General features: G+C 42.3%; 1 protein-coding gene across 3 annotated transcripts in view; it reads left to right on the top strand.

Annotated features, from left to right (window-relative positions):
• CA8 (carbonic anhydrase 8) overlaps positions 1-16,164 on the top strand; it is a 67,204-nt gene that overhangs the window by 44,289 nt on the left and 6,751 nt on the right. For 2 of the 3 annotated variants that reach the window (XM_082330328.1, XM_082330330.1), the window contains one exon: positions 4,531-5,108. The exons of the other annotated variant lie outside the window; for it this stretch is intronic. The gene's annotated coding sequence lies outside the window, so the exon portion shown is untranslated. Of the gene's footprint in view, positions 1-4,530; positions 5,109-16,164 lie in introns of those variants that run through there. 3 annotated transcript variants of the gene reach the window in all.

The raw sequence follows: 16,164 nt of genomic DNA on the forward strand, positions 1-16,164 counted from the left end.
CCTACCAGGAACATACCAAAACTTTTGGAGCGTTCAAGGGACCAAGAGCTTCAGAAATGGCTGAAAGATGGTGCCTTTTCAGGTTGCTTCCCACTAGTTTGTTGTAATAGCAGGGAATGGGGTATGCACTGAGATTGTAAGTGAAGCCTGTAATGGCAGCCTGACTTATTTTCCCACTGCTGAGGATTCAAATTAGTGAGTAGCAAAACACTTTTGTTGCTTGTGTGGCATACCTCTGACACAGGAGCCACAATTTAGGGATTTGGTAGCCACAGGCAGCCCAGGAGTTGTAGACTGCTCATTGCTGTAGTAGGAATTTATGCTGTGTCCAGGCCAGAGCATCAGTATAGGGAGTGATCAAGCCCTAAATGAGGAAGAAAACCATTTTGAGTTGTATCTGTTTCCAGAATAAATACCATATTGGAATTGTCCTTGTTCAATCCTTTACTGAGCTCTTCTTAGAAATACACAAATATTGGTGGAGGAAAGGAAAGCAGTCGAAATCCCTTAGCACGTAAAGAAGAAGCAAAGAAGAAACAAGATACTGTGCTTCCTTTTCAAAGCTAAAAAAATTATAAGGTAGCCTAGGAATCAGACCCCTGCTTATGCTTCAAATAAGATACTTCATGCTGACAAGGGCTCCCAAATTTCTTGACCTGTGGTTCTCTGTCAGCATCACACAGTCTTTGCTATCCACAATGCACTGTTTTCATCAGCTTTTTTATGAAAAGCATTTTGAGAGTATCATTTCCAGCGGCATACCATAACCCATGTATGGTTTGTACACTGCTACTTTGGAAGTGATAATGTAGCCGGGAGTGCCTGTCATAAAAAACACCCTCACAGCATGTTTATTGGCAATTTCAACACAAAAGCTAGAGTCTGAACACATGCTGAAACTCTGCCATGTTATTTTCACTTATGGGGAAAATGCTGCGACTTAGTGGTGAGGGAAAACGTTAGGAAGCTTAAATCATCTTTGATAAAACTACACCTGCTTTTTAAAATATAGAGACTCCAGATTAGTACGTGTGAAATATAGTAATGTAACAGCTCTCAAATGTCAAGGATATTTTAAGGACATACAGGTACATGTGTCTGACCACGGACGGAGAAGAAAGCCTACAGTATGCATTCCTCCTTCAGTGATGTTATACATGTTAGGCAGTGGGAGTGCATTCTGTTTGACCTAGATGAAATCATACGGGGAGTTTTAAGCAGAACATTATTACTCCATTGAAACTGAAGATCCAGGTAGTCACAGGTCCTTACTCTTACTGGAATTTGTAATTCTAATTATTTCATATGGATGAAAACAATCAATGAAAGTATGCAAGCAAACTTTTGCTAAGCAGACAGCAATGTTTTGAAAATAAATAGCAAACAAAACTGACCAAGTTACTTGGGTTACTGAAAATGTTTTTGCAACTGAGAATTGTCACTGAAGGAAGAGAATACCAGCAGTGACTGTTGTTAGCAATGTTTTATGACTAATGCCACAGTTTATGACAGAGCAGTGCTACAAAGCAAAACTTAGTGTAATTTTTAAAAGATTTTTATGCATCCCCAGAGCACAAGAGAAACAAAGGTACACTTTAGTTAGGTAGATGTTGTTAAATCCCCACAGAACTAGATGTAGACTCAATAAGTTGTGACCCTTTCATGGAAGGAATGCAAAGTGTTTCAGGAAAGATAAGGATTCACACGGTAGTCAGTTCTCTTTCTTTTCTGAGACACTCTGAATCCATGCTTGACCGAACTTTCAGGTGCTGTTTTTAGGAAGGTATAGGATAATGGCAATATGTAGTCAGTGTTAAAGTGGGTTTTGCTTTTTTTTTTTTTAAACTCTTAAACATTTTGGTCTAACCTAGTGTTAAGGAGGAGAAGGCAAGATGCTTCTATAAGGAAAAAAATAGAGACAATAATGGTAAGGAATATGGTAAGACAAAAGAGGTGGAAAAGCTCTCCAGAAAGCAGATTGACTACTTTTAAGTAGCAGAAGAAAGTTTTTGATCTCGTGTAGTGATCTTGACCTAAAGCTGCTGCAGTGGGGCATCTTATTTCCTCCCTATCAGGTAGAAAGGCATATTATCTTGGCCATCCTATTTCATTTCTCCATAGTCCATTTATTTGCACTTTCTCAACACTTTTGGAAGACTTTGAAAAATAATCCTTTTCACTGAAATTTTCTTATATCTTCTCTTTTAAATATGTTCTGTCTATTACTATGGGAACATTGGGACCTTTGGTTCTTAAAAAGATAACAGCTTGGCCCTATCTTTGCTCCTGCCACTGCTCCTTATTTCTGAGATAAAGTTAGTCTTGCATTTATCCCAGTTTTGTACAAGAAAGTTTATTCTCCATGAAGAATCTAAGTACATAAAGTTATTATATGAAAGAATTAGAAATAAATGTTGCTGGAAACAATGATTTTTTTTACATTACGAAGATGATTTCTGAATTTTGATTGACCTTGTTAATATTTCTTTTTTTTTAAACCATGGGTATTGTGGTAATAGCTCCCAGATTTTCCAGGTATTATACGCTTTATATATATACAATTCATGGCACTGATCCTGAAAGCTTTTCTTTGGGAATGGTTGCCTGATCTATAGAGGACTCCACCAGAAGTAGTTGGAGTCTCTCTATATATAGGACTCAACCCAAGCAAAGGAAATTTCAGAGGCAGAAATATAATCTGTAAACAAGCAATTTTCTGATTATAATACACATGCCCATTTGTACAATTTTAGCTCAAATATTACATTTCCAAAAACTATTCAGAAGAGTAAGAGAATCAGTCTTTTGTCAGATAATACGTTAAGTATTTCTATAACAAACACAACTGAAATCTTCAGACTGGCTTGTAATTAGGCTCCTTTCCAAAAGTAATCCATTAATACAATAGCTGCCAAATCCCAGTTCAACTTAATTTCACTGACTTTGATTTTTGGACCAAAAGCATTAAGCTTGAACTAGTGAAAAATGTACAAAATGTGCATTCAATTAAGGAGTAATTAGATACTCAATCACCCTTACATCACACTAGGGATTATCCAAGAAAGAAGAGAGATACTACTCACTGCAGTGTATAAAACAGTTTTGTTAATTAGTTTAGCACTAATTGAGATTGAGAAAGTGTCACTGTGTCACAGCCTTAATTTGCCTACATGGAACCTTAAGAACACAAAGTTTTGGGTTTCTTTTGAGTTTACTTGCTCAGATTTTTCAGTCTAATTCCCTGATCCAGTATCTTCTGTCCATGTAAGAGGAACCTTTCTGTTCACTTCAGGGAGGGGGTTGGTCCCTGCATCCTTATATCCACAGCCCACTGAAAAACATGCCAAGAGTTTTTCCAAATACAGAGAACAACGTGTTATTATTACGTGGTTTTTTTATGTTACACCTTTATACCAAACCCCAGGAAGAACGGGGAATCCTCTGTGTTATTACATAAAGTGTAACTGTGCCTGAAACCAGCTGCTCTGTGACTAAAACCGACTGCTCTCTGAAAAGCTTACGGCCTCCCTTAGAAGGCAGCTGGTAGAAAGTTCTTCAAGTTGACCAGCAAATAGTCCTGCTGCCAGACACCATGACTTTTGGGGGTATTGGATGATAACCAGGGAGCACATGGAAATCATGGCACAGATTGTCTCGTGGGTAGACACTGACTTCTTAACTGCACTGCTGGTGCCTGACAGCCTCTACACGCCCTTTTTAAGAAAGACTGGGAACTCTCTCGAGATGTGTTGACCCTGCAAGCAATTGTAGCCCCAGGTGACCCATTTGCACCCAAGCACTTACAGATTTTTTGTGTGTACGTACTGAGCTAAAGTAGGCACTAAAACAATCTCAGGAAAAAATGAGATTATTAGTACAACAGGATTAAATGATTTGGCACTGTCATACCTCCCACTTCGGACCTGAGAGCACTGGGGCAACCTGGGCAGCTGATTTCCTACAGTTATGCTGAAGCACATGAGCATGTGTTTCCATGAAACCAAGTATTGATTTATCTCTGCTGCTAATGAATATTACTGCTATTAGGAGGGAGAAATTGCGTGATTGCTTTCTATCTCCTGAGCCCACCTGACTCCCATGAGAGCTGTGTACGCAGCACTTCACTTGATAGGCCCCCTAAAATGGTAAATGGTAAAAAACTCTCTGTGACTAGTGTATTTTCCTTTCTAGTTTACCGCCATGCTCTTCACATTAGAATCAATTACCTGATTGATTCAGAAAGCCAATTGTAAAGCTTTGTTTCAAGTTAATAATTTTACCACTGCATTTAACGTTGCATTTTTATTGCCATTTCCTCCACTGCTAGTAAATCTTCCAGCTCTGCCTTTGCCCTAAAAGAGAAGAATCAGGACCATTATGTCACTGAAGTATATACCCTGAAACTGCCCCCACCTGCTGTCATGAAATCCCTGCTTTTAGTTTTCCCTGTCTCCCTGGCTGGACATAAACAGTCTTTCAGACCCACTGCGGAGGAATTTCAGTAATATAATTGTTCCATTCTCTTTTCAGAGAGGGGGAAGACAATGCTCCCACAGTGCCCTCGGATGAGAAATGGAAACTTTTGAAGCTGCTGCTTCAGTTGAACCACAAAGCCCATATTGTTTGTCTTCATCTAATTCAGCCTTGATAGACAGCTTTGACAGTTGGTCTGTCCGCATGGTCCAGTGAAATTCTGGGAATGGGGCTGTACATTAAAAGAAGAAAACACATTAAATCTTCCAGTTCGCACTGTTAACTATTTTTAAATGGTAATTACCATTGCTTAGATAATTCCTTTGCCATAGCATTCAATAGTGGTCTGTGATCCAAATAGTACTAATTTTAAGCTTGGTATGAATGTTAATATGTAGAAATACTCATTATTGTTTTGAATGTTAGATTTAATTTTATTCTGTATCATCTCTTGTGCTGTCAGTAATCATCTTTTGTGTAGAGGGGAGGTGCATTCTATAAAGCTAAGAAAAACATTGTTCACAGAGAGTATTATACAGATTCAGAATTAATTTTGGGGCAGAAAGGAATGCTTCTCTGCTAAACCTTACCATGGTTAATCTGAATAAAGCTGAATGACTTTTGCATTACTAGGAACCTTACTGAAATAAAGGACAATTTTGAAATAAGGAAAATTAACCGATGTAACAATAAACAGAATCGTCTGGATTGTTTTCTATTTGGTCAGTCATGGAAATTTGCAAAGAAATGTTCAATTCAGGCAGAAAATGATCGGCCTTTGTTCTCCTGTGAATTATGACAGTTCTGTTTGTTTCTGTACATTGCTGAGGATGGTGGTCTGGGGGTCTGCTCTGCGTGTCCTGAGCTCACTGCACAGCATGGGGATTGCCACGCTGGGCCACACATGACACGTCTGACAGAACAGATAAGGGAACAGTAGTCTAAGCCAGCTAGTCATAGCGTCTTATTCCTTCAAAACATCTGAAAGACAGAGTCAATAACGTGGTGGGCAGTAGCTTTGATCATCGTAGCTATCAGTGAGGTCCACTTTACTAGCATGAGGAGGGCCCGTTTATGCAGAGACCTATGTGAGTGGAAGAATGCCCCAGGCGCAGATGGCAGGCTCCAGGCAAGGGCACAATGGAGATACAAACTGACGGTTCACAAAGGGGAGGTTACTCCCCTGGAGCAGATCAGTGAGTCATCAATCACAAAAAGTCATCACCAGGCGATGGTAAATGCAGTGTCAGAAGGCGTGCTTCATCTCTTCAAGGGCTATGGGGAGAGCTGCTGCTGAATAATGAGTTATGAATACTCTGAGTCATTTGTCATAGAATCATAGAATCATTAAGGTTGGAAAAGACCCTTAAGATCATCGAGTCCAACCGTTAACCTAACACTGCCAAGTCCACCACTAAACCATGTCCTCAAGCACCACGTCTACCCATCTTTTAAATACCTCCAGGGATGGGGACTCAACCTGGGCAGCCTGTTCCCTGACTGCCCTTTCAGTGAATAAGTTTTTCCTAATATCCAACCTAAACTTCCCCTGGTGCAGCTTGAGGCCGTTTCCTCTCGTCCTATCACTCGTTACTTGGCAGAAGAGACTGACCCCCACCTCGCTACAACCTCGTTTCAGGTGGTTGTAGAGAGCAGTAAGGTCTCCCCTCAGCCTCCTCTTCTCCAGACTAAACAGCCCCAGTTCCCTCAGCTGCTCCTCGTAAGACTTGTGCTCTAGACCCTTCACCAACTTTGTTGCCCTCCTCTGGACACACTCCAGCACCTCAGTGTCCTTCTTGTAGTGAGGGGCCCAAAACTGAACACAGTACTCGAGGTGAGGCCTCACCAGTGCCGAGGACAGGGGCACTATCACCTCCCTGCTCCTGCTGGCCACACTATTCCTGATACAGGCCAGGATGCCATTGGCCCTCTTGGCCACCTGAGCACACTGCTGGCTCATGTTCAGGCGGCTGTCAACCAACACCCCCAGGTCCTTTTCGCTGGGCAGGTCTCAGCCACTCCTCCCCAAGCCTGTAGCATTGCATGGGGTTGTTGTGACCCAAGTGCAGGACCCGGCACTGAGCCTTGTTGAATCTCATGCAGTTGGCCCCGGCCCAATGATCCAGCCTGTCCAGGTCCCTCTGCAGGGCCTTCCTATCCTCCAGCAGATCGACACTTCCATCCAACTTGGTGTCATCTGCAAACTTACTGAGGATGCACTCGATCCCCTCACCCAGATCATCAATGAAGATGTTGAACAGGACTGGCCCCAACACTGAGCCCTGGGGAACACCACTCGTGACCGGCCGCCAACTGGATTTGACTCCGTTCACCACCACTCTCTGGGCTCGGCCATCCAGCCAGTTTTTAACTTATCCAAGCCATGAGCAGCCAGCTTCTCCAGGAGAATGCGGTGGGAGACTGTGTCAAAGGCCTTACTAAAGTCCAAGTAGACAACATCCACAGCCTTCCCCTCATCCACTGAGCGGGTCACCTTGTCATAGAAGGAGACCAGGTTAGTGAAGCAGGATCTCCCTTTCATAAACCCATGCTGGCTGGGCCTGATCCCCGAGTTGTCCCGCACATGCTGCGTAATGGCACTCAAGATGATCTGCTCCATGACCTTTCCCGGCACCGAGGTCAGGCTGACAGGCCTGTAGTTCCCCGGATCCTCCTTCTGACTCTTCTTGTAGAGGGGCATCATGTTTGCTACCTTCCAGTCATCTGGGACCTCCCTGGTTGACCAGGACTGCTGATAAATGATGGAGAGTGGCTTGGCAAGCTTCTCTGCCAGCTCCCTCAGTATCCTTGGGTGGATCCCACCTGGCCCCATGGACTTGTGAGCCTCCAGGTGGAGGAGCAAGTCGGTGACTGCCACCTCTTCGACAACTGGGGCTTCATTCTGCATCCTATCTCCATTTCCCAGCTCAGGGGCCTGAAAACCCCTAGGATGACCAGTCTGACTATTAAAGACTGAGGCAAAGAAGGCATTAAGTACATCAGCCTTCTCATCCTTCGTGGCAATGTTTCCCTTCGCATCCAACAAAGGAGGGAGATTCTCCCTGGCCCTCCTTTTGTCGCTGATATATTTGTAAAAACATTTTTTGTTATCTTTAATGGTGGTGGCCAGTTTAAGTTCTAGCTAGTTATGTGTGTATTAGGGACAGCAGAAACAATAGGACAAACCCACACACCACACGTGAGCTGGGTCAGGGGAGTAGATACTGCTGACTACTTACGTGTTCATAACTGTGGGTACTGCAGAAACATGTGCTTCCTTTCGGGAGACACACAGCTGCCCTTGACAGCATGCATTGCAATGAATGTGTAGAAAATGTACAGCAAGCAGCCCACCATGAAGTCATCTGTTTATTTTGGGCTTAGCAGAGTAGCAATTGGCAAATTGCTCCTTGGCCCTATAGAAACTTGTATTTCTTAGGGTTATGTTTAAGGAAATCCCTCTCCACCTCCTGCCAAAATTTAATGAAGTATAACCCCATTATCTAGTCAAGGGGCTCAAGATTTCAGTGCTGGCCAAAGCCATGCATTCCATCTGCCATGTCCCCAGCACTTCCATAATGTCCACGTGGCAGCTTCACTGGCTGCTGCCCCTCTACCTCCAGCAATGATTCCCCAAGCAGCTGCAGCCAGAGCCCAAGCCCAACACACTGGGCACCAGAGCCTGGCCTCCCACCGCTCCACATCTTGCCGTAGGGCGGGGAGGAGTCTCTGTATAAAGTCTGCTGCAATGGCCTCCAATGGCTAGGCTGGACTGTCCACAGTTTTTGACAGGAGCCTGATAATTTGTCCTAGTTGTCAGCCTTGGTACTAAAATCTTGAAAAAAAAAACCCAAAACAAAGCCCTTCAAGGTGGAAGTCAACTGGTTTCTGGCAGTTGAAGACCTATTCCTATCTCCTTGCACCCAGCAATGAAGGAACTCCCCAAAAGCGGAGTGAACCATGTTCCGAACCTGGCAATTCCCAGGTCGTATGCACAGCTCATTGGGAAGATCTTTTCCCTTTGCGCACAGCATATTATTAACTACTGAGTATTAACTAAGAGGAACTGTAGTATTAATACGGCAAATATTGACATTATGATGAAATCTGAACCAGATTTATTCTCTAAATAAACGTGTTCCTTATCTTGGAGCTGGCTGATATTATTCTGGTTGTGAAATACAGATACATTGCAAAGCAAATGATGTAATGTCTCCACCAAAAACCTGAAGTCCATTATTTCCCTTTCCTGTGCTCCCTTCCTGTGTTTGCTGTTCTTTCCTGCATTGCCTTGTGCAGTGAACTTCTGGTCGTATAAATACGACTACTGAGGAATTGAGGTTAGAAAATTTGTCTGAACATTTGTCAGACTTTTTTTTTCCGGGCTTGGCTTTGAAAGAGAAAAACACCCCACTGGTAAAAATACTTATAACTGTATTTTGTCTTTAGAACCAGATCTAATTATAACAACAAATTCATTCACAAAACACACCCATTCTAATTACAGACTGGTCAACCCACATTCGTGGTGTGTTGGGAAAAGTTAAATCAGTCTTTCTGGTTTCGGGAGGAATCCGCAGGGAGGAATTTGCAGGAAGGGCTCTCTCTGTATTACTTCAGTTCTGCTGCATCCATGAGAGGTTTTATTGAGTGTGGCGAGGCTCTGCTACTCTCCAATTAGTTTCACATGCCTGCCTTTGTATTAACATTTTTAAGAAATCATAAAAACTGATGAAGGTGTTCTGAGGGTAGTGTAAGGCCCTAAATTAATAATTTCCTCTTCTAGCCTACAGCTGCTAAAATTCCTCTGAATCAGGTTGCTATCTATCTGCACTAGAAGTATTTTTAAAGGTAAGTATTAATGTGTGTGATGCTCCACATAATTTTAAAGGTTTATTAGAAATGTGAATTGTAAATTTCCAAGAGGTGTTGAGCAGTTACACACTTGTTGATCAAGAAATTAATAACATAATACTCAAAAGCAGCTATGTGCCTCATGAGGCAAAATCTGGCTCTGCAGCACTCTGGTAAACTTTAGGAAGGTATTGGGAATGAGAAGAAATCCAGCTCTTGGGAGAAGGCAGGCAAGTTGGGGCAGGATGTCTGCTGTCGATGACCTTCCCTCTGCAGGTGACGTGTTCTTTGGGTTCCGCTGTAGTTTTCTGGAGCTCCCAGGAAAACTTTGAGGCTTTAAGCTCTTAGCTTGACTTCAGACTATGGTGCGATGCGCTTTGCACCCTGGGCTGTGATCCTGGGCTCCTGCCTGTTCAGATCAGAGGAGCCTCTTAAACAGCAACATGCTTCCCCACGGCTGCCTTCTGCCCTGGCTCCCACATTTCCTTTGCTTGAAAATCAAGGCATGGGTGGAGCAATAATGAATACTAAGTCTGTTCCCAAAATACACCTGTGAGGTGACCAGGCATAAATTGATGTGGGTTAAAGGATAGGCCTGATCCCAGACATGACAGTGGCAAGCATTGTATGGTAGCTGTGTATAGAAACAGGCGTGAACTTGGACACTGAGTCTAAGAGGAAGTAAGGGTGGTCCCTGGCCAGCATCCCTGTCTGTATCCTAAAGGCTGATTCATTGGTGTTCCTGAATCCCAGAGGGTAATCAAAGGCTACAGTTGCTGAAGAGTTAAAAGTGCTTAACAACAGGGCAACATAAAGTAAAAAAAATACTGAGAAATTTCAGCTGAATTTTGCTGAGACTGCAGAAGCAACGAGGAGGGGGAGATCCATGCACAGGCAGCTTCACAAGAAGCCATACACATCAGTGTTCTCCAGAACCTGCCAGGGTGCAGCTGCTTTACTCTCAGACTCGCCTTCATTGAGTTTGACTGGTAGGCACAGCACTGGTGCAGTAGTGGCCTTGTGCAAATTAATCCTTTCATGGTTGTCACATCAGCTCCAGTGAGAATGAAGAGAAGCTTCCTTCCCTGTAGAAATGGGGGAACCCCATGGTGAATGATGGCTGCAGAGGAAAAGAAGAAAACCCGCTCTGAGGGTTGAGGGCTCTGGAAAGAGGACAAATTTTGGCCTGCCTTTTCCTCCTTGGGTGGGTTTCAGGGTGGCATCATCAGCCATGGAGTCAAACTTTGAGGTGTGTTCTTCCTTTATATACCAGTGCTGCCTGCTGAAATGTCAGGCAGCTGGAGAACCACCCACTACATCTCCTGAGGCTGGACCACGCAGGACGTGTTTGGAAGTGTTTATGTGCACATTTATTTATGAAACTGTAACTGTCATTGTAAGCACACATCTGTGTGTCTATTCACATCTTTAGAATGCTATACATAGAAAAATTATTTTTAAAACAAGGGCAATTTAAAGTGAATTTTAGAACTTCTAATTAAAGCTAAGAAATTCCAGTATGAAGACTGTGTGCCTAGCACCAGTTCACCAGCACTGTATATATACTGTTGGTATTTGTATGATTGGATATTTTTCCCTTTGCCTAGTGAACATGTGTTAAAGTCCTATTCCCTTCTCTTTTCCCCATTATTCATTGTCCAGTTTCTTGTCCTTTATCCTGAACGCTGTTCAAGACTTCCTCTGAAGACATAATCATCCATTTTCTCATGGGGCTTTTTCTCTTACAGTATTTGTTTGAATGCTTCAGGTGTATTAATGAACTTATCTTTACACTCACTTTGCAAATGTCTTCTCCCCTGTATCACCTGAGGGGTATTTCTCTCTGATCATAGACTGACTATCCATATGATGCCAGGAATAAGAAAAAGACTCGACAGTCAGCCATTTTAGAGAGAGACTCTTCATATTGCCCTGCAGCACATGTGGTCCTTGTCCAGGAGAACTTGTTATGACCTTATCTGCAAAGTTAAAAACCCAGCATTGTCTCAGTAGTCAGGTCACCTCTTCAGTCTTCTCCCTGATAAAATTGCTGAGATGATGACTTCTGTTGCAAGGTTTGTTTTTCATTGCTGGGTCATTTTTTTGTGACCCTTCTGTCCAGTATCTTCATATCCTTGTCACCGGTGTTCTTACCACGCTGTATACAGAGGCAGTAGCAGCTCTTCATTTCTGCTTGGTCTTCCCCAGAGCCTGACCTCACGTTGATCCAAAGAGACCCTTCTCCTCTCCAGTTATCAGGCAAACAACTGAAGATGGGGCCTGAGAATATTAGATAAACTTGAAAATAACTTGCCCTATAAAGTACACAATGATCTATTAAATCCTTGAATAACAAAGAAAAAAGAAAGCATAAAGATAGCATGAAGCAAAACCAGCATAAACAAACTTCCTTAAGTGTCTTTTTCTCTAGCAGGGATGTGGTTGGAAATATTCCTTCTCTATTTCCATCTCAACTTGATTGTGTTAGAAGTGATCCATTCTGGACTGGGTAAAACCAGCTAACTCACAGTCATCTCCCAAATCAGTGATTAGAAACCATGTCTAGCAAGCCTTGTTCCCGAGTCTGCTGCTCTCTCACCAGTGCCAGGGAACTGGCGGCTCCTCCTAGGGCAGCACACATCAACCCTTACTGCAAACCCTGACTGTTCACTGCATTCTCTGTGTTGGGCTATCCTCCCACCCCTAGAAGATAATAAAGAAATAAGGTCGTAATACAAACTCCATTCTTTCTTTTTAAAAGTGAAGCACTGGAGAAGGCTGGAGCTTCAAGTGCATATGCAACTCATGCTTATTATTTAAGGTGATGTTTGTGTCTGAGATGAAGACAAAACCATCTTGATCTTACATAGACATAAACTCCATACATCCCTTAGGCTTTAATACAAATATACACTACAAACACTGCTTTCTGAAGTGCCTCCCATGTAAACATCTGACAGTGGTGAGCATGAAACAGATGAAAGCTATGATAAGTCAGTGAAACACATACAACTGTATATGATACCCTACCTCAGCAGTATTTTAAGCAGCAGGTATAAAGCGATTCTGGAAAATGTGTGTTTAACCTCATGTTGTGAAAAGACCAGATTTTTTTAGAAGCACTGTAGGTCAGCTGGGAATTAATTTATTATCTTGAATCATAATTAGGAAAAAACTTGGTCTCTTTAGTTATGTAATCATATGTGTGGCTGAGCAAGAAGAAAAAAGTGCAAGCCAAAGGTAGCAGAAAGATTTATTCATGGCTTAGAAACATGTAGTATTTCACATAGATAAGGAGATGTTTGCTCAAGAGACAAATCAAGAACAAACACAAAAAACCCTGAGAGCTGTGTGCTCTTGGCAGGGAAGCCGGTAATGATTATCAAGTGCATGAGTCTCAGTGTGAAATTATAGGCTGTGATTTAGCAGATGTGCTGTAGCATTTTGAACCTTCCTGATTTCTTGGCGTTTTCTGTTTTGCCCCCCCCAGTAAATCCTAGAAACACACGAGGCCAGAGCATCTCAAAAGACCCATGATTAGGGCTGTAATGAATGAAAAAGGGACTTGCAAAGCCAAAGAATCTGTTTTCAACAGGACTCCAGGTATGTGGCCTTCAGATGGTGATGTGACTGTGCAAAATTTTTACAGGTGTCCTGTAAAGATGTTTAATTGCACTTTATTATCCAGCCACTAGATGTCTGCATACTATAGAGCTTCAGGCAGGGTTTGTTCCCCAGCATAAAAGGCAAAGAAAATTCGTATCTGTGTATGTCTCTCTCTGCATCATAATTTGGCATCTGTTTTTTCTGACCTATGCGCCTTGTTCAAGGAGGGATCTGTGGGCAAAGACATACTCCGCAAGAAAAAGTACATGTATGAAAATTGAGGCTGGTTTCTATTAAAAATGGAAAGAAAACTATAGATTAAGCCATCTGTCAAGATCACATCTACTCAGATAAAATTCACAAATAAATGCTGGAAGTCAAATCCAAATTTCCACTACATAAGTCGTCATGAATTCCAATTAAGCAGGTCATGTGGCACCACGAAGCAGCAGGAACCCGCAACAAAGACAGTGGGAAGTCAGGCTGCGATAGCTATGTCACAGGGAGTAAGAGTGGCGACGAAGTCAGTCCTCCGGCCCCAGTGGGTGCTCGGTGCACCCGTGGCTCAGGGCACCGCTCTCCTGGCTTCACTGCAGTTGTATCAGAGATCTTTGTGGCGTTGGGGCTTGCGGCAGCAGGGCCACCAGTGGCTTTGAGGAGCACCATGGGTCCTGGTGCTGGTTTGCCTCCAGCTCTTCAGGAGTCCCACTAGTTTTCGCTGCTTCTTACTTGTAAAATGGAGCTCATCTGTTTGATTTTAATGCAATTGGTGCTGTTGGGAAATACAAAGCTGAGAGCTGTGAGACTCTGAGCCCAGGTATAGTCCCCAAGGCCTTCCTTCGTAATAATAAAATAAGGTAATAATTTATTACATTAAAGCAATGCGCATATCTTTCCTGAACAATAGGGCAGCCCAGCCTAAGTGTGCACTGCATGGGCAGATGTTTACATACCTGCTTGGCATAAACACTTTTCTGATAGGATTTCCCCAAGGCACAATGGTGGACAGCCCTTCCTAGGTGCTCGCTGTGCTGAAATGCCAACAACAGGATGGGGGAAAAAAAATCCTCTGCTTTCAAGGCCTTTGGCACCACCTGGAAAGTGAGTATTGATTGAGTGCAGACACCCAGCTTCAAAGGTCCTTGTTATCTGTGTTCACAGTCTGGGAACAAGTGAAGTTTGTGAAGATTTGTGAAAATAACTGCTTTATGCAGAGGCAGTACCTGCAGTACCTCAAATGAGCATCACTATAGAGGCAGATTAATGGACTGTTTACTGTGTCCTGTAACCCTTAAATTTGTACTCTGCCTCCTCCCTCCAAGGCCTCTTGACACCTGTATCATGTTGCGTTTGTTTGCTTGCTCCAAGATACAACCTCATCTTGCTTCTCCTGATCAGACGCCTTCCCTTGCTGGTGTGGGTTCTTCCCCAAATGCATTTAATAGTGGGTGGCTGCAGAGCACAGCTGCTTTTTGTGTGCTACTTGATATTATAGTATTTACCCTTTCCCAAAAGGATTTGAGTGGTGTATTATGTTCAGGCTTTCCCTGCTTCTTTACATCTCTTGGTTAGTTAATCAAGTAACAGTTCTTAAATCCAGTTTCTCATTAACAAAAATTGAATCTAATACTAAGGATTCATTCTCATTTTAGAGTTGATTACCATAATTGTGGTTAGTGTTCCATCACAATTAACTTTGTTTTTAATCTCTAAAAGGCTAACAAGCTCATTTCACACCCTTTTCGTTTGCTAAGTGCAGAGAAGGAAGATATGATTGGTGTCTTGCAGTTATGAGCTGCAGAAACTTTCTTTCACTGTCCACAACAGTGAGCGTCAAATTTGTGAAGCTGAAGGACAGAGTTACAAGGACATTTTTTCCCATTTTTAAGAAGTGGACCAGTAGGTTGCCATTGCCACTTCTTTTTGAATTAGAGTGGAATCCATGACCATTTATGTGAGTGCTGAACTGTGTTGTTCATTGCATTTCTGCACAGTAACACCTTTTTTCTAATTCACAAAGACCCTGAAATTATTTTGGGTGGATGATTTGTCCTGAGAGAAGAACCCATAATGTGCATAATATTGGGATCTCAAAAGTAAGGAGACAGTGAAGCTCTTGGAAGATGGGTCTTTGTTTCAACCGCAAGGAAAGAAAGTGCCCTTTTTGACATTTCTAGTATTTTTCTGAATGAGAATGAAATTTTAATTATGTCAGAATACCCTAAATTATTGAGATTTCAAATTTTAACCAGTTTTAGTCATACTCTGTAGGACTTTTGTTATATCAGCTAAATTTCTCTTTTCATTTAGCTTCCAGCTCCTTTCTAGACCAACCTGCATTCTACCTTTGTTTTGTTAAGTAATTGGTTTTGTTTCTCAAAGAGAGAGAGAAAAAAAAGGAATGCTCTTTGAGAAAGTATCTGGTACTTGTCCTGTAAATGAAGAGAGTGATAATCTGTGGTTACATTACTGTGTCTAAACAGGAGAGACTTTGTGATCTCAAATACACACCTCTTCTTGCTGATTAGCCAGTTAGAAAGAGCAATCTGGTATTACTTTGGTAATCTTTTCATATAGAAAGACATCTAGCCACATATAGATGAGATCGCTTTTACAGTTTTTTAATAATGCTGCTTTCCCACCAATTTCTAAGAAGGAAGAACCCAAATATCTTCAATTTTGGCAAGCTCATTAAGCAACAAGAGACCAGGTGATGAGATACCCCTGTTCCCCTCACTTTCCTTATGCCTGTCTCTTTCCCTAGCAACCAGGAGAAGGAGAGAAAAAAATGATTACATGCTCTCCTTCCCAGCAATGAATTCCAGCTGGCATTTTAGCTGTGATGGATGTCTACATGCAGGGGTAGAGCTGTTGTTGCCCAAAACAAAGCAGTTGCACCTGTAAGAGGAGGACATTTGGCTAGAGGAAGGAAAGGAGTTAGAAATCTGTCAAGCCTAAATCTGTTCTCGAGAGTTTTTCAATTACTAATTTAATGAGATCATGTGGTATTTTTTATCTTCTTAGTCTCTTAAATTGTCTTTCATTAGATTTTAATGAGATTTTCTTCATCTCCTCCAGATAGAGTCCTCCCATTTTATTGGTCCATTCTTCCTGTTTGTTCCCAGCTCTACAGCCTTACATTCAGAGCTGTAGTAAAAAGATATTCAAGTTCCTATGTGCAATCCAGCCTGCTTCACTAAAGTGACTTGCAATTACTTATGATCAACCAAC

Source organism: Platalea leucorodia (genome assembly GCF_965183815.1).
Source record: "Platalea leucorodia genome assembly, chromosome: 1".
In the NCBI taxonomy this organism is placed as follows: domain Eukaryota; kingdom Metazoa; phylum Chordata; class Aves; order Pelecaniformes; family Threskiornithidae; genus Platalea; species Platalea leucorodia.